At 36.9% G+C, this 17,131-nt stretch overlaps 1 protein-coding gene across 2 annotated transcripts in view; it reads left to right on the top strand.

The window, feature by feature from the left end:
• Positions 1-17,131, top strand: part of GMDS (GDP-mannose 4,6-dehydratase) — a 405,745-nt gene that overhangs the window by 67,650 nt on the left and 320,964 nt on the right. The gene's annotated exons all lie outside the window — the stretch shown is intronic.

Raw genomic sequence — 17,131 nt, 5'->3', positions numbered from 1 at the left:
GAATGTGTTGGTGGTGTCAGTATATTACCTTGAATATTTTAGACAGCAGTATTTATAGCCATTTTAACAACTGTTAGCTTCATCAGGTAAACACTGCCTTCAGTCAAGACAGCTTGTGTGTTTGCTGTGGTGCTAAATTACTGCATGATTTTGCTACTCAGTCTATATTAAATTGTTAGAAGGAGGAGAGGTTAAATTGTTGTTGTCAACAAAATCTGAATGTTTAAAAATCTGTTTTTTCTGCTATGTGAAACAACATTTGCTGTAGACTTTGCTGCTGATCCATCCTAGCTGAGAAATTGTGCAGTGTTCTTAGGCCGAGCAGTACCTAAAACAACATTATTTGGTTTGTGTCAGAATGTATCACTTCTCTAAAGGCTTCTCCTATACTAGTTTTCATGTAGGTGATACTGTTTGACCTACAAACAGCTCTGTTATCACCTGAGGTATTACAACGCTTCTGGGGTTTTAGTTACAAAAAAATCAGATTAGAGAAACTGGAATTAAAAAAGGGGTCATTAAAAACTAGTAATTTGACCCTGGCAAGTACTGCTGTATCAAAAGGATGGCAAGCATATAGTAGAGGCAAAAACTTTGTGGTTTGTTTTCTAAGCTGTAAAAGTTCAGTTTACTAACAAGTAACCACTATTTACTTGCAAAATCCTCATTCAGTACTGCATGATTACAAACTGAAGCTGATGTCCAGGTGGAAAATTTTCATTAAAATAAATTGTGTTTCAGTCATATGTCCTTTCCTTATTGTGTGTGCAATGTGTAAGCATTTTTAAGCTTAACATTCCCTGGCTTCTCTTGAGGTGAGAAGTAAAGGAGTATTTAAGCCTCCTGAAAATTAGTTTGGCTTTAGTTTCTCAAGTATGCCTTCCCACAAAGAGCAGTGTGTTGTTCCTATCACTGTAAGCCTTGAAATGCGGCAAGAGAAAAATCACATTGAAAGACCACAGCAACATACACAGCAGAATACAGACATGAAATGAGAATAATTCTGCTTTTAATTTGCTTGCATAATTGAATTAACTCTGTTCATGGGTCTGGTTTATTAGCTCATGTGCAGCAATGTAACAGTAGGGCTATATAAGTCCAAGGGCAGAAGGTGGTCCAGAAGATTACTGAACTGCTGCTTTGCAGAGTGAAATCTGAGCCAGCAAACTGTGCTGGTATTTGCTGTCCACAGCTAGGTGTCCCAGTACCCCTTTTCTTGAACTGGTTCACTGTATAGCAATCTCTATGGGATTACCTGCCCCACTTAATTTGGGAGTAGAATGTAGTATGATGTTAACATCAACCATCTTCATGTGCCTGCTGCAGCTGCAACAGCTTGGTCACAGCACCGAGAAGGCTTGAAGGGGTAGCAGTGGTCCTTGTGCTGCAGTGGTCCTTGTGCTGCAGTGGTCCTTGTGCTGCAGTGGTCCTTGTGCTGCAGTGGTCCTTGTGCTGCAGTGGTCCTTGTGCTGCAGTGGTCCTTGTGCTGCAGTGGTCCTTGTGCTGCAGTGGTCCTTGTGCTGCAGTGGTCCTTGTGCTGCAGTGGTCCTTGTGCTGCAGTGGTCCTTGTGCTGCAGTGGTCCTTGTGCTGCAGTGGTCCTTGTGCTGCAGTGGTCCTTGTGCTGCAGTGGTCCTTGTGCTGCAGTGGTCCTTGTGCTGCAGTGGTCCTTGTGCTGCAGTGGTCCTTGTGCTGCAGTGGTCCTTGTGCTGCAGTGGTCCTTGTGCTGCTACTATAGATTCTTGGATGATTCTGCCATGGGTTATGGGAGAGATTATTCCTCAAATGTCTCACTGCACGATTAGCTCAGTTGGTTAGAGCATGCGGCTAATAATGCAGGGTTGTGGATTTGATTCAAGAGTCGGACTTGATGATCCTTCTAGGTCCCTTCCAGCTCAGATTACTCTGTGGTTCTGAGCCAATGCACATCTGGCACTGACTCTTGGCTTTTGGAAATCTAATGTCCTGGAGGACAATGAAAATGTCTCTGTTGGAAGTTGACCTGGATGCAGGAGACTGATCCTTAGGCCATGTTAGCAGCAGTCCTATGGGAAGTCTAGATGAACTTCAAGGTGTGCTTGCTTCCTAGCATCTCCAGTAGCACTTGTGTTGTTGCAGTTGAGGAGAGAAGGTAAGCACCTTGAGTCTGTTGGCTGAGGTGGTTGGGGTATTTGACTGTGTTATTGGTAGGACTTAAAAACAGTCCAAAAATGTTTAGCATTTTAAAACAATTCCCAATGTTGAAAGAGGGAGTAGATCTTGGCCATCTATTCAGGTGAATGTCTTCACCAGAGACCAAAACAGCTGTTAACATTAGGCTGTGGTTATATAAACTCACTGAGTTTGCTTGTGTGCATCATGTTTGGGGAAGGAGGGAAAAGAACTTCTAATCTTAGCTTGCTTCACATTCTGGTCACTTTGAACCAGTGACGTCTTCAGGATTTTTTTTTTTGGTGGTGTTTATTTTGGCTTGTGTTTATGCAGAATAAAGTTTTCTATCACTCTCACTTCCAGTTAGTTTATGTGAGCCATGCTGAAATGAAGGAAAATAAAATCATAGGAAGTTGGTCTGGTTTCCTGTAGGAAACCAATGAAGATGAAATTGGTTCTTGGAATGAACCCACACTAGTCTGGGAAATACTGTCAGAGAAGACATTTTTCTGAATCATAAATAGTGAGGATTGTGACTCATAAAGTAGGTCACTGAGAGGCTGATCTGATCTTGTACATGGGAGAAAGTGAGAGAAGACTGAATCTTGTTCTTTATTAAAAACAGTAAACTTAGAATTATATCATCAGTAGGAACAAATTATCCAGTGTGCATTCCTCCCTGTTTTGGAGAAACAGGGATTAGCTCTCTGCACTGTGGCTTGAACATGGGATGTTCAGAAAACAGTAGCACATTCACTTCATGGCTACTAAATAAACAGTTTGGCCTCATTTTCTCTATCCAGTCTTTGTATGTGCTCCTGCTTTGAGTTGTAGTTCTTTGGGAATCTAGTGCTAAGTAGGATGGAGACCCCCAAACCTCCCTGAGCAACCCGTTTCCTCACCTGTGCAGTTCCTTCACCCGTACAGCAAAAAATAAGCACACACCACTACAAATGTTCATATTTTTAAGTGGTATGTTTCCTGTATTTCAATATCTGACTATTGCCTCACCTCCTCTCACTCTATACAGCTGAGAAGAGTCTGTCTCAGTCATCCTTTCCCATCCCACTCATCAGGTGATACATCAGGGAGATCACTGAGCTTTCTTCATGTTGAAGGATCCCAGCTCTTTCAGCTTCTCCTTCATAAGACAGATGCTCCAGTACCTGCAGCCTTTTGTGGGCTAAGACTACCCTGACCAGTTCTTACTTGACTGTAAGAATTGTCTGTTCATAGCATTTCCCCTTGTAAACTTTTCAGTCACCCACAACAGGTTATCAGTGCCCTCCAAGAACCTTCTGGCTTGCACCTGCTCTGTTGTCCCCACAACAGATATCAGGATGAGGACCAGGATATATGACCATGAATTTTCTTAGCTTACCTGAAGAAAGCTTTATCTACTACTACCTCACATTGTAAAGCTTATTTGCATCCCCAGACTCCTCACAGTCTGAGGAATATAAACCATATGGGAAACAGGTCATCTTTTTCATTTCCTATCACAGTCTTTTATGGGATGCTTTTTCCTGCAGTTGTAATTGTAGTTGTGATAATTGCTGAGGGGGGAGATGGTGCTGTGCAACTTTATAGTGAAGAAAGTAGTGTTTGGCTCATGACATGGAAGCTGGCATCCTCTTGTTTAGTACACAATTGAATCTGATGATTAAAACTATCTATTGCTCACTTTCTCCTGCAGGTCTTATCAGTGATTTTGTAGGGGCAGTACTCATGCCCCAGAACTTTTCTGTCCATGCAGTTGGTATAGCTGAAATTCATCTGTGATGAAGCCTGTGTTGCTCTGAGGCAGTCTCACACGAAGAAGGCACTTGGACTGCGCATGCACATTGAGCTATAAGGGAAGTCAAGGTGCTAAATAACTTAGCTTGGAACTGAGTACTGAAGTCTTTTGATTGCTGAGCTCTGGCATCCTTTTAAAGTCTCGTTCTGTTCAATACCCATGTTTGGGAATGTGCCCTCCTTACAGAAGAGCTCTCTATTAAAGCTCCTTATGTTGGAAACTCTTCATTTTGGTTTTCCTTAGCTTTAAATATCTCAGTAACACTGAAGCAAAATAGCTCTTTCTTATTGCTGTCATTGTCTTTTTGATGGATTAATTCTGAAAATAGTTCTTTTGCACTGGAGATGTGTTTTAGTAGTATGATTGATTAAATGGGAATGCTCCTCTCTAATTTGTTGGGTGGGTTTTTTTACCACACAAGTATCATTAACAAGCAAATCCTGATGATACTACTTCTATTTTTATGTGCTAACTGCACATACATGGTTGGGTTCTGATCCTGCAATGCTTTCATGTGGCAAAAGATGGTGTTTTTTGTGGTTGGGCACTTGGACCCTTAAACTTTTTTCTTCATTAATGCAATATTGCTTATATGAAACTGTAGGCTAAATAATTTTAAAAAGTGAATTGTAACGCTTTTTCATGTATTCCATTAGTAGCAAGGGTTATAATTGCTTGTAATTGTATAATTCATGCTCTATGTACTGTAAATTGTGGTTCTTACCATTCAGTATGCTGTTTTACTATTATATGGGTTTCAAGCTTCTTATGAATATCACAGAAGCTCACAGCTTCTGAGAAAATGAGTGGAATTTTTGTGTGTTTTATAGAAGAAAAATTTTGACTGTTCAGTGTAATATGATCTAGTCTAGTTAATTTTAAAGAATATTATCAATACTCTAGAGATGTAGTACAACTTCTTCACAGGAAAAAACAGACTTTAATTTTATGTAATTAGAGAATTTTTTAGCTATGCTTTATAGAATGTTATTGTCTCAATATAATATAAAATTCCTTCTAATTTAGTGTGTGTGGCTGTTTAATTTGCTAGACAAAAGCTGAGTTTCCAAACCTGATTTATGCTATCAGGTTATAAATATAGAGCCTTCTGCCCTAGGGTAACTCTGATTAGTGTAGGACCCCTGTGTGGGGCTGTGGTTCTGTGGCATGCTCAGGTACCTGTCAGTCTCCTGCCATCTGTTTACTGGTGGTGGCAGCTCGTAACACCAGCCTTGGGAACACAACCTCGCTGGAAAATTGTTGTGCTAACCAGCAAATGCTGTATTTGCACAGGCCTTTAGATGGTGGGGTCTTGGTCTTTAGCCAGGACAATTAGCCTCTCTGCTGTAAATACAAAGGAATAAAAACTAGCTGGGCTACCTTCTATCCTGCTGAGTAGTGTTGTGCTTTTGGTCATGCTGGTGTTACCCAGGGTGTGATCTTGTCGGGTGCTGAAATGTCTTAATTTAGCTCAGCACAAGCTTTTGACTGATTTAACTTCAGGCTCTTGCAGTTGTTTGGATGCTTTCCTGAGTTTTGTGCAGAATGCTGTGTCCTTGTGGAATGGAGTGCACCAGAGGGCAGAGTAAGCCTCTCATGTGATTATTTTAAACACTTTTGAATGTCTTGTTTTACTGTGTGTATCTTAAACTCTTTAAGTCATCTAATTCCTTTTGAGTGATCAGGTTTTAGGTAGCTTTACACTTGAAATATTTCAGGCAATTAGTATAATAAGTGCAGTACCTGTTCAAACAGATTCTGTGTGGCCTGGAAGGAAAGGTAGTTCTAGTAATAGTTAGCAATTGGAATTATATATCTCTTCACTTGGTCCACTAAATATTTATGGCAACTTTATACAATCCTGTAATTGCAGCTTATATTGTCAGACTAAATAGATTTAAAACCAAGTGTAAGTAAAGACTTAGTGCAGCTATTAATTTTATTGAACAGATTAACTTTAATCATTAACTATATGTATTATAGCTGTAAATGCTATGAATACATAAAAAGAACAATGGGATAATGCACTCAGTGGTGCTATTATTTATTAGCAAAGTACAAGCATTAACAAATTGCTCCCCAAACCAAGTACTATTTATGTTAATACCAATTAGAAAATTAAGGCATTATGTTTATGGGTATATTTTTACTACAGAAGAAATCTCATGACTTCTGCTGCAGGCTGGTGTTGCCTCTGTGCCCTCATATTCCACACTTTCTCCTTACCTGCACCCTCCTTAGAGCAAGCAAGCCCCTCCTTTTCTCTCTGCTCTTGCTCTGAACTAAGGTGTTCTTTCCCTCTCTGTAGAAAAATACACAGGAGTTCATATGCTTTTGGGTCAGTGACGTTATTTATAATTCCTGTGAAAGACTTGTACTTTTTTAGTCTTTAATTTTGCTGTTTTATCTTATGAATCATTTCCAGGGTAAATGCTGAAGCACATTCCTACGAATATGTTACTAAGTGTATTGGGAAAGCAGCCATGTAAAAAAAAGTAGTCCTTAATCTGGGATGTGAAAAGACCAGACTGAGCCCTGAGACAGGACTTTTCCATATGGTTTAGTAATTAAAGAGCAGAATTGACACTGTCATGGATCTGTAACTGAAGATTATAGATTCCTTTAGAGTTTTTTTGCTGCTTCAGTGGGTGTCTCTTGCATGATATTTTACAAATGCAAGCTGGGGACTTTTTTCAGCTGCCATTCTTGTTTTGTGCAGTCACATGCAAGGCAGGCTAAATGCTGTGATGAATGAAATGGTGTTTATCTTTGTGACCCTGATGATGGGTAAAATACCGCCTTCTTCATCTCATGCTTTGTGTGCGGTTTCTACTTTGAGGCTCTGTGATTTGACTTCCTAACTGCCTTCTGAATTTTAAGTCTGGTGTAGTGAGGGGAGACAGCTGGTGAATCCATGTTCATTCAGTGCCATGGCCCCTGTTACATCTGGATACCTGCTGAAATCAAACTCTCAGTGAACTCTGCTGCATAATTAAACTGCAAATTTTAAAATAATTACATCAAAGCATGTTTTATTTAGAGCTGGCCTATAAAAGGGAAGTTTGCTGACCTGGATTCCCATTTTAGAGAGGAGTGGTATATCATATAATTCTACTTTTGTTTGCAATAATCAAATCTCTGCTATTACTGTAGCTATTTTATTTTTAGTACAAAAGTAATTGCTGAAATGGTTTCTGCTTCTGGGCATGAGCAGGGAGGAGTGATCAGAAACTTCCCTCAGAGTTTTATTCTAGCAGCTGCTGCAGGGGAAGAGAAAGGTGGGGGAAAGGGAAGGCAAAACCAGCTGTGGCATTCATAGCGTTGTATTTCTTGTGTCAAATAGATGGCAGCAGAGCGTTGTATACAATGGAGCAGCTCCATCCCGGTCTGGGACTGGGGGGGAATGACACTTCAAGCTGACTTATATCAACCTCAACCTTGAAAGACTTGTCGTTTGGCATAAAATAGGAAAGAAAGCTACTATTGATAGTGCAGGCACATAGAGGATGAAGAAGGGCATGAGATGCTATAAAGTACTGAATTTCTGGAGTAGTCCCAGGTGGCAAAACTTAATCTTTTAAGGTATGTCATCCACTCATGCAACATGATTGAAATCAGCTAACATAATATGCATGTCAAAATAAAGAGACAGAAAGAAAAAGAAAGTATTCACAAGTTGCAACTGAAAGTGATATACAGCTGCCTTGGGGTACTGTAGGAGTTGGCCAGAAAGCCTATGTTTTATTTAAGCGAGTTAGAGAAAGGAAATGTCAGTCCTCAATCAGGCGAGCATTCTTTGGTAAGGTTTACTTAAATGTCAGCATTCTTAGGAAAAAAGCTGCAGTCTGTTCTGCTCTGATCCCCAAAATTAGATTTGCTATTAAAACGGGTCAAGTTGTAGATCTGTCTCTAGAAGTGTTTGATTAATAAAACTAGTCCAGGGTTTGGCTTAGTATTTATTAAGTACAAAATTAATGGCTGTAAAATAGCTGCAGTCATCGTAGGCATTAACATATTTTGTTATATGCTCATCTGCATCTAAAATTTTGCAGTAGACGATCCCAAAATAAAAGGTGGAATTGAAGGCTTTGATGTCAATGATTGCTCAAGCCCTCAGATTTGAAGGTATCATAGTAGAAAGATAGAAAAGAAGTTGAGAAGTTATTAGTAGTATAGCATGACTGGTCTAGAAATTGTGTCAAGGCTAGAAAAGTCAATATGGGGTGCTATCTTATTTTGTAATATATTTTATTTCTCTTACAGCTCTGAGTGCAACCATCCTGGCTGAGCATTAGCTTTATTGGTTTTATTTATGATAGACCTTGTTAAGCGTTTACTTTCTGTAAATGTGCTTTTTAACCCAGCTGCCAGAAAAACTATTGCAGCAACTTGGGGGTGTCTGGCAGGTTTCTGTTTTGATAAGAACTTGTTTCTTGTATAATTACCTTTCTTTTCCCCTGATTTGATATTTTAGTGATCCATCCACCCTCTTCATCAAGCTATTTAGAAACTCAAACCACTGTGTAATTTATTTTTTACAGGTCTAAAGGAAATTATATTTGACTTGCTTTGAAGTCTTGCAAATTGTGCTAGCTGCTGCATTTTGCTGAGAGTAACACAGGTCTGCAAGAGTGTAGTTGGTTTCTAGTATAGTTCATCATACCCTGTGGAAAGTGTTAATATAATAGTGCTGTCTGTTGGAGTGTTTTCATTGTGCTTAAATTACTGCTCATACAGAAAAATGAGCATGTCTCTGTGTGTTTTGGTTTTTTAAATAATTTGCTTATTTTATTGTTATTTAATTTCTTAAAGTGGCAATTTTAAGAGAAATCTAGGCATAACAATTATATGTAATGTTTGCTACATGAATGTGGGTGAAGCTACGAAATTAAGGAAATGCATGTGATTTTTTGATAAGTAATCATATGAAGCTATTTTAATGCACTTTTTTGTTTTGCTAAGTGTTAAATCTGTTATATAATTTAATTTTTTTCTTTGTGTCTCTGAACAAGCTTCCATGGAGACATATTAAATTCTTAGAAGAAATAACATGGTTGTGTTTTGATATTTTTACAAACCATTTACTAAATTGCTGTTCTGAGCACTAGAAATGGAAGCTATAAAAAAATCTGCAACTACGCAATAATACATGCATTGCACTGATTGTCTTGATGAATTAGGTTGGCAGAACAAATGCAAACTTTTTAAAATAAGCAGTTCCAAAACTCTCTCTCCGTAATTCTTCTTGAGGCTAAATGCTACAGACTGCTATTGAAGCCAAACCTCATTTTAATGTTTGTAAGGGGGTTGCTGGGGAGGGAGTGGTGTTGTCTCTTGCCACTTTTCCATTGAGGCAAGGATATTAGCTTGAATGACATCATTTAATTTTCTCAATTTTGAAATGGTATATTTGCATAACAAAGAAGTATTTCTTTTTTTTCCTTTAGTTTCATTAGGACTGTCGGGGTGTATGTGTGTGTGCATGTTTCCAGTCTTCTTGCTGAGTAATGCTAGATTTGCCCTTTGTTCTGTGCAAGTTTGGCTTTGTGGTTTATACAACTTTAAAAATGTATGTATATATCCTCTCGACTTCCTTCATCTGCAGATGAAATAGACTGCGTGTCTTAAAGCCTTCTCGGTGTTTTACAGGCATGCAAAACAAGGAAAATAGAGTATTTTTTGCAGTAAAAATTTGTTTCATTTATTTTCTTAGTGGGTAAAACAGCACTGAGAAACCCTAAATCACACAAGACGTTTCTGTGGAAGAACTGTTGCAGTGAGACGTGCACAGTCAAACTCAGAGCCCCTGTGATTTAGAATGGCTGTGTGGCCGGGAGTGACAGAACAGAGATTGATTCCACTGTTACAATGGGCACAAGTGTCTAGTTTTTCTTCAGTATTTTAGAAATTAAAGGAAGAGGAAACATTGTTTTTAGAGTTCCTGTACCGTACTGAAACTTTTTTTTTTTGTGTGTGTGTGTGGGTTTTTTTTGTTGTTGTTGTTACTTTATTATTGTCAATAAATGTTGTGCTTAGGAAAAAGTGAAAGTTATCATTTTGGGATGTTTAGGATCTCTTGAAGTTGGGTTCATTTTTATTTTTACAGCAAAAATCATGAGGATCTGTACAGAATATTGTGTCTTAACTGAGTGTCTCTTGTGGATGAGATGATTGTTTGTTTTGTAAATGGTGTACTTTTTTTTTTGGTCATCCGTTGGAATTAGGAATCAGAATGGTTTGAATACTGTTGCTGCAGTTTAATCTTATTGTGATGATGCTGTGTTGAATTTTATTAGGCAGAAAAAACGCTATTCGGGAGATTTCTTGGTGTTCTTTAGATGCTGAAGAACTGTAACATAGGAATTTACCCCTGCTTGTGCAAAACACTCAGGTCTGGAGACAGAGAACATCTTGATATGTGTTTGTGCCCTAACATGCAACTTATTTTGTAGAGGGTTAGGTACGTATTATGTAATAGCTGATTATTTGGAAAAAGCTAAATTTTAAAAAAATCCAGTACTGTCTGCCCTTACATTAAGAACTCCCTGATTTAAATTATTTTTATTACTCCAACTTTTTTGAAATGAAGCTGTATTGAGCATCTTTGGTAATAGACTTTGACTCCAAAAGACTGGCTGAGGACAACACGATTAGCCTGGTGGTTTATCTTCCTATACAACTGTGCATACTAGCTTTCCATTACCCTATTTTTCATTAAGTATTTACCAAATATATTGGCTAACATAATTGAATTGTGAATGTCTGAACTGCATTCTTCCTGTAAGTATGTGATGCTGAGAAATAGCATTTTAATTTTAGCCAGACATTCTTGCATAATGTTGCTTCATGGTGATGCAATTTCACTGGCATAGCATCAGAACAAAGACTGCAGCATCAAACAAGGGTGTAAAAACAAATTAAAGGATGCTAGAAGCTTTAAGCACTGCTTTAAAGATTTTAATATGCTTAATATTCCTGATTTTTTTCAAGCTCTGTGTGTGTTTGTGTAACAATCTGTGAGTTCTGTGGAGCTTTTCTAATTTTATATTAGCGTAATATTTTTCCTTTGACTTGTTTCTAAAACTCCACTGTGGCGAAGAACATCCACCAGAAATGATGTATTTTAATTACAAGGCATATGCAACCTATGTATTTAGTTAGCTGGGCAGTAAAATTTAATTGCAAGACTCTAAAAAATGCTCGTGAAAACATTGCATGCATTCAGCATAGCGAAGTCTTTGGGCTTAGAAAAGATTCAGTAAGTTTACTAAATCCACATTATCGAAAATACCAATTCCACGAAAAAAATAGAATAAAATTTGCATTGCATAAAGGATAATATAAGATGCTTTTTTAAATGATACTCATCTATACTGTTATATCTTCCATGTCTAAACTTGAATTACAGTAGCAGTCTTTGCAAGTTGATCTGAAATAAAAAGGTATATAATTTTTCCTGCAGATTGCAAAAGTTACAACCTAATTGAAACAGTACAGTATGTAAATAAGTAATAAATCAGAATTCTTTTCAAAAGTACTATGCAAGGAATTCTGTAAAACACTTCAAGTTTTTGTTTGTTTGTGTGGTTTTTTTTTTTTTTTTTTTTTTTTTTTTTTTTTTATGTACTAGATGTTCCTTAAACTCATTGCAATACTTTTAATGGGAAAAAAAAAATCAGACTGATTGATTTGTCACTGGGTGTGATCTGAAGGCAACCCACATCACTGGCAGAGATTCTTTATATGCTTGGGAGCATTGCAAGCTTGCAGGTTTTTTGGTACTGTACTGTAATACTTTGATTTTGTTTACCTATCAGTATTTCTAGGAATTATGCATTTTCATTTTGTCACATTTAGATGTACCATTACTGAATGCTATAAATTTCAGTGAATGGCTGCACTTCATGTTGCTGCTTTACATGTTTCTGCATTGCGTTTTTTTATAGCTTATAATGATAAAGGGATATGTATTAGAAATTTGGACTAAAAATGCTGAATGCTAATTAGGATTTAAAAGAACATCATACAAGTCAGTTGAAGACAAACTTTAGGCGGTTTTTGGAGAACTGCATACTGTTAACTGTGTTTAAATTGTGTAAGTAGTTTATTACTCGTAATTCGTTGCCTTGCATTTGTGGTTAAGGTACTGAACTAGAATTCTTCTATAAATATTAGTGTAGGGTATTCTTTATTTTTACTGAATAAGTCAAAGCAAATGATTTGAATTTTCTCTCTAATGCTTCAGTTTAAAAAAAAAAAAATGAAAATCTGTCGATTAGCATCAAGTCATATGGAAGTCAAAATTTCCCAGTAATATATGCAACTGATCGATAGAAGTTATTTATAATAGCATCAGTGTAGATTTAGCAATCTAGGAACAGTAATATTGTTCCAATTTAATGGTTGAAAAATCCATGTAACACTATCTAGTATGAAAGCTTATCCTCATTCCCAGGGCAGTTTTTCCATTGAATAGGTGGTTTCCTTTATAAAGCTGAAATATTTTTAATCCATGAATGATTTGCTTTAAAACAAAAGAGTAGGGGGAAGGAGAAGCAAAAGAAAGTTTAATATAATGAGGCCCATTGATAAAGCAGAATTGCCTGCAATATATTATCCTCTCTGTCAGCAAATGTAAATTAAAGTTGACTTTTCTTTTATAAGCACATGCTAATATTTTTATAGGAGGGGTATCTTTCTTAATGGTGTTACATATGTATGTTTACTGTTAGATGTTAATATGTTCGTAAAGCATCCTTTTAACATAGTGAAGCGTGGCTTTCTAATGCCTTGTAGTATTTGTAATTTGAAGATTTAAAGGTTGCAAGGATAATATATTGAAAATGCAATTCCATTTCAAGGCAAGGAAGCAATTGAAACTTAATTAGATGTAGTTTAACTTTTAATTTATGGTTAGATTTATATATATTTTTTTATATAAGCTGGCACTTTTGGTTTTGTGGGGTGGGGAAGGATGAACACTTTGCATTTAATATTTGAAGAGGAACTTTTTCCACAGTGTCATTAAATGTTATGAATAAAAACGTCACAAGTAATTTTTAATACTTTTGAAAGTAGGTTTCATTCGTACACGTACGAGTTTGAGAAGAACATCTCAAACATGGATGTGAGTCAGCTTGGCTGTCCCTGCACACCTTTGCTGAGGTGCCCTTGGGTTTGTGTGTGTGTCACTGTCCACCTGCTGTGTTGGGTATGGGGTGAAGCCTCCAGCACAGAGGATACTGCTCCACGGATCTCCCAAACCCCAAGTGGGCTCTGCTGTGGTTGTAGCATCTCTTCTGGATGGTAGTATCATGCTGTAATGTCAGACCAGAGTTTAAATGAAGCAGTTAAATGGAACTAGATATTTGATTCACTTCCACTAATACACAGTTAGGGACCTTACTTCAGACTAAACTTTTTGATATGCTTTTTTCTTGCCCTTAACTGGACTAGAATTTGCAAAGAACTGGTGGTGGTTCATGATCTTCATGAATTAGTGCTAAGTTTTTGGTTTCTTTTGCTTTTAGCCTTCATGAAGCGATCTGTACAACCTGACTAGATTTGCATAAAATCAGAAACTATGTGCTCACTAAATTAAATCTGCTTGTTGAGGATATAATTTTTGTCAGTAGGTTGTAAAATTGTAGTTTAAAATGTTTGCTATAAATGAGGGTGGCTTCATTTTAAGAACTTAAGCACAGATGTTATTTTTTGTAAGCACAGGCTATAAATAAGGGGAAACTTAAGTGTCTAGGTTTTTTTTTTCTTCAGACAATCTATGGTGGCCTGTTCACATTTTCTTCCCTTCACTGAAATTGTTATTACTACGTGTATTGCTGTATTTGACCACCCCCTCACATAACTAGAGCTAGCTTTAAAAACCTTTGTGATTTAGAAACTGATTGAAAATAAGAGGGAAATAGTTATTTTTGTAATGACTGTAATTTAAATGATCTTCATAAAATGGTTGTTATCCCACAGAATTCCAATTATTTTATTGCTCTTAACTTAGAAGCATATAGTAATTATATTTAAAATGCTGTGTTTGAATGAGAAATTGCCTGCCTGACAGGCAGTGAGACCTAAAGGCTAAATGATCTGCACTCTTATTTTTTACTGTTAATTGGATGTGTTTTATTTACTTATTTTTTTTTCTTTTCCCTGGTTTGTTCCATTATAGTGCTGCGTGAGAAACTATTATGCAAAAAGTGTCAAATTATTAGAGAGGATTACAGAAAAGTATTGTTAACTGTTTATTAAATTGTTATTATTAGATACCACATTTCATCCATGTTGAACTGCATCAATCTAAGACTTGGTTGCACTGTGTGGCAACAGATTAATTACTTGGAATATCATCAAAAGCAGTTTCTGTGTTTAAGTAATGCTAAAGATTTTCAGTATTTGTCATGTCATATGCTAAATGTAGTGATAATAGTACAAGTGCAGTCAATTAGGTGTTTTATTGCGTACTAAAACTTACCAAGTTGAAGTATAAAATCCAGACCAAATGAATTAATCTGTTTAATCTTTTTTCTCCTTTTCTGTCACTTTTTGATTTTTATTCTTTTTATTTTTTAGATGGGTGGTAAGCATGGGGAGTATGTGAAAATATTACACTTTGGAACTGATTTAAAGGGCTTTGACTAAAACCATCTGTTCCCACCTCCTAATCTTCAAGTTTCTCTTGAAAACTAGGCCAAACCTTATCCCAGGGGGGCTAGTGGATAGAACTATCTACAACAATAATAAGATGTAAAAATACAAAATATACAGACACTGAAAGCTCAATGATCTGTAGCAGCTCACTCTTGCTTCTGGGTAGTTTTGCAAATCAACTGAATTCCTTAGTGGGAAGTGGGTACAAGATACACATGGAAGAGAAGTCACCTCTTTGTATGTTAAACTGTGTGAAACCAGGAGAATGAAATTTGGAATCTGCATTATCCCTGCCCATAGTGGGGAGTTTGGAAATAGGTCACCTACAAGGTCCTTCCACCCCAAAACACCATTTTGTATTTCTACTTTGACAGAGAAACTGATGTTCTACATATGCCCTGTTCTCAGGGAAAGTTAGGAAATCATTCCATTATGTCATGTTTAGGACTAAGAGTGGGTAGCTGAACATAACCTTTTTTTAAAAATTAAAAGTAATGAATGTTCTGCAATCATCAAAATAGGACTCAGTGTAGGGATAATGCTTTCTGAGAGGTGATTTCATGCACAAACCTTCTATCAATATCCTGACATACCTTTTCTATTATATGTCTGATCACTAAATAATTCTGTTGCAAAAAAAAAATGGTTTTAAATGTAAATGGAGGCTCCTTGGGAGTAATGCTTTTTTTGTCAGTCTTCTTGAATCCAGAGCAGTACTTTAACTGCCATATGTATTTGTATATGGAGTCCTCCACAGCTTAAATTTCTGTAGTTGTCATTTGGAATCTTCCTGAATGTAGTTTCAGGGACTAATGAGATAATGCAGGTAGAAATACTAGCCCACATCCAAAAAAAGCCCCAAACACTACTAAAGGTAAAAAGCCACCACAAAATAACAACATTAACTCCCAACAAAACACTACCAAATAAAAAGGGCAAATGTAAACAGCACCATCCTGCAGGTTTATCTGTCTTGTCAAAATCAGCTTTCAGATAAAGTAGCTGGCAGGAACATAGTTAAAAGATGATGGAGAATGGAAAATACTTTTCCAGGGTGTTTGTCTTCTGTCAGATTGTTTAAAAAAACTGATGTTGCATCAGAAACTTGTGCAGCATGTGCATTACTCTGTTACAGTGATTTGTAACCTCAGCTCACAATAACTCTGCAAGCACACAGTATGAAGCTGGCATAATTTTCACAGTTATGTGAAGAGCTTCTTCACCCTAAGCTAGGAGTTGGTTTTTTTGGTGGTGGTGGTTGTTGGTTTGTTTTTTTGTTTTTGGTTTTTTTTTTTGTACCAAGTCAACTCCAAGAATATTTGTGTTGTTTACTAAAGGCATTTCTGGGCTTCATCCCAGGAGATATGAACCACAGATCATCATCAGTGCAGAGGTATAGTACTTAAGAAGAGACAGATCCTAGGTTCTATTTGCTCCTGGAGGGCAACAGTTCTCCAGTCAACTTTAAGAACAAAGTTTTTGAATTAAATTCAATTTTTAAAATGAAGATATGTGCACATCTCTGTCAAACCAAATTAAAAGTTAGTTATAAGCTTATATAGTCCCTTGGCTAGGAATGTTCAGTTGTATTTGTATGTATGCAGATATGAGGAGAAGAAGAAAGCCATGGAGATGCTCATGGTTGTGTATTAAATAAAATTATGGAATCAGAGTGGTTTGGATTGGAATGGACCTTTAAATGTTGTCCAGTCCAACTCCCCTGCAATAAGTAGGATCTCCTTCAAAATCTCCAAATATTGAATATTATAAGTGCTACTGGATTTTTGTTTTTTAGCGTGCGTGATTGCTGTCACAGAAAATTGTGGAGTTATTTTTTACTGCATTTTTCTCAGGTGTTGCTCAGAAGAGAAAAATCCCAAGCACGCAGAAACTTGTGTGCTGTGCTGCTGGTGTTGGTACCTAAGCAAAATATTGCCTTAGCTCCTCCTACGGCTTTTTAGCACAGCCTGCTTGCTGTAATGATGCTATGATTTTGGCTTTCTGTTTAAAATGAACCAAAATGAAAACTACAACCTCCTGTGCTGTAATATAGGAATAGTATTTTTCTCATTGGGTTGTTGGTTGATTGGTTGTTTTGTTTGGGGTTTGTTGGTGGTGTTTTGGTTTCTTTTTAATAAGAAGCTACATTTAAAGGTAATCCTTCATATTTTTTTCTTTGTTTTTAACTTGATTTTAAAATTTTGTATTTAACTCAATTGTAAAACTTGTAAATGGGGAGGTCTACTGGATTTGGAGTTGCTTCCCCCCTAGGTCTTCATTATTTGCCTATAAATTATATTTTTTAAAAAATTAAAGAAGTTAGAGTATGTTTGTCAAAGCTGAGAACAAAGTTGCGTGTAATTTTTTGACTTGCCCTCTGGTTGTTTCACTGGCTAGTAACCAGCATCCTGCTTTACCTGTGGTGACACAAGATCTTTATTGAGCAGCTGACAGTGGGTCCAAACTATATTTCTACTCCTTAACACCAACCCAGGAGTGTCTTTGCACGTAATATTTAAAAC

The sequence above is a fragment of the Sylvia atricapilla genome, chromosome 1, assembly GCF_009819655.1.
Source record: "Sylvia atricapilla isolate bSylAtr1 chromosome 1, bSylAtr1.pri, whole genome shotgun sequence".
NCBI lineage: Eukaryota > Metazoa > Chordata > Aves > Passeriformes > Sylviidae > Sylvia > Sylvia atricapilla.
This window is presented reverse-complemented; position numbering and strand designations above follow the sequence as displayed.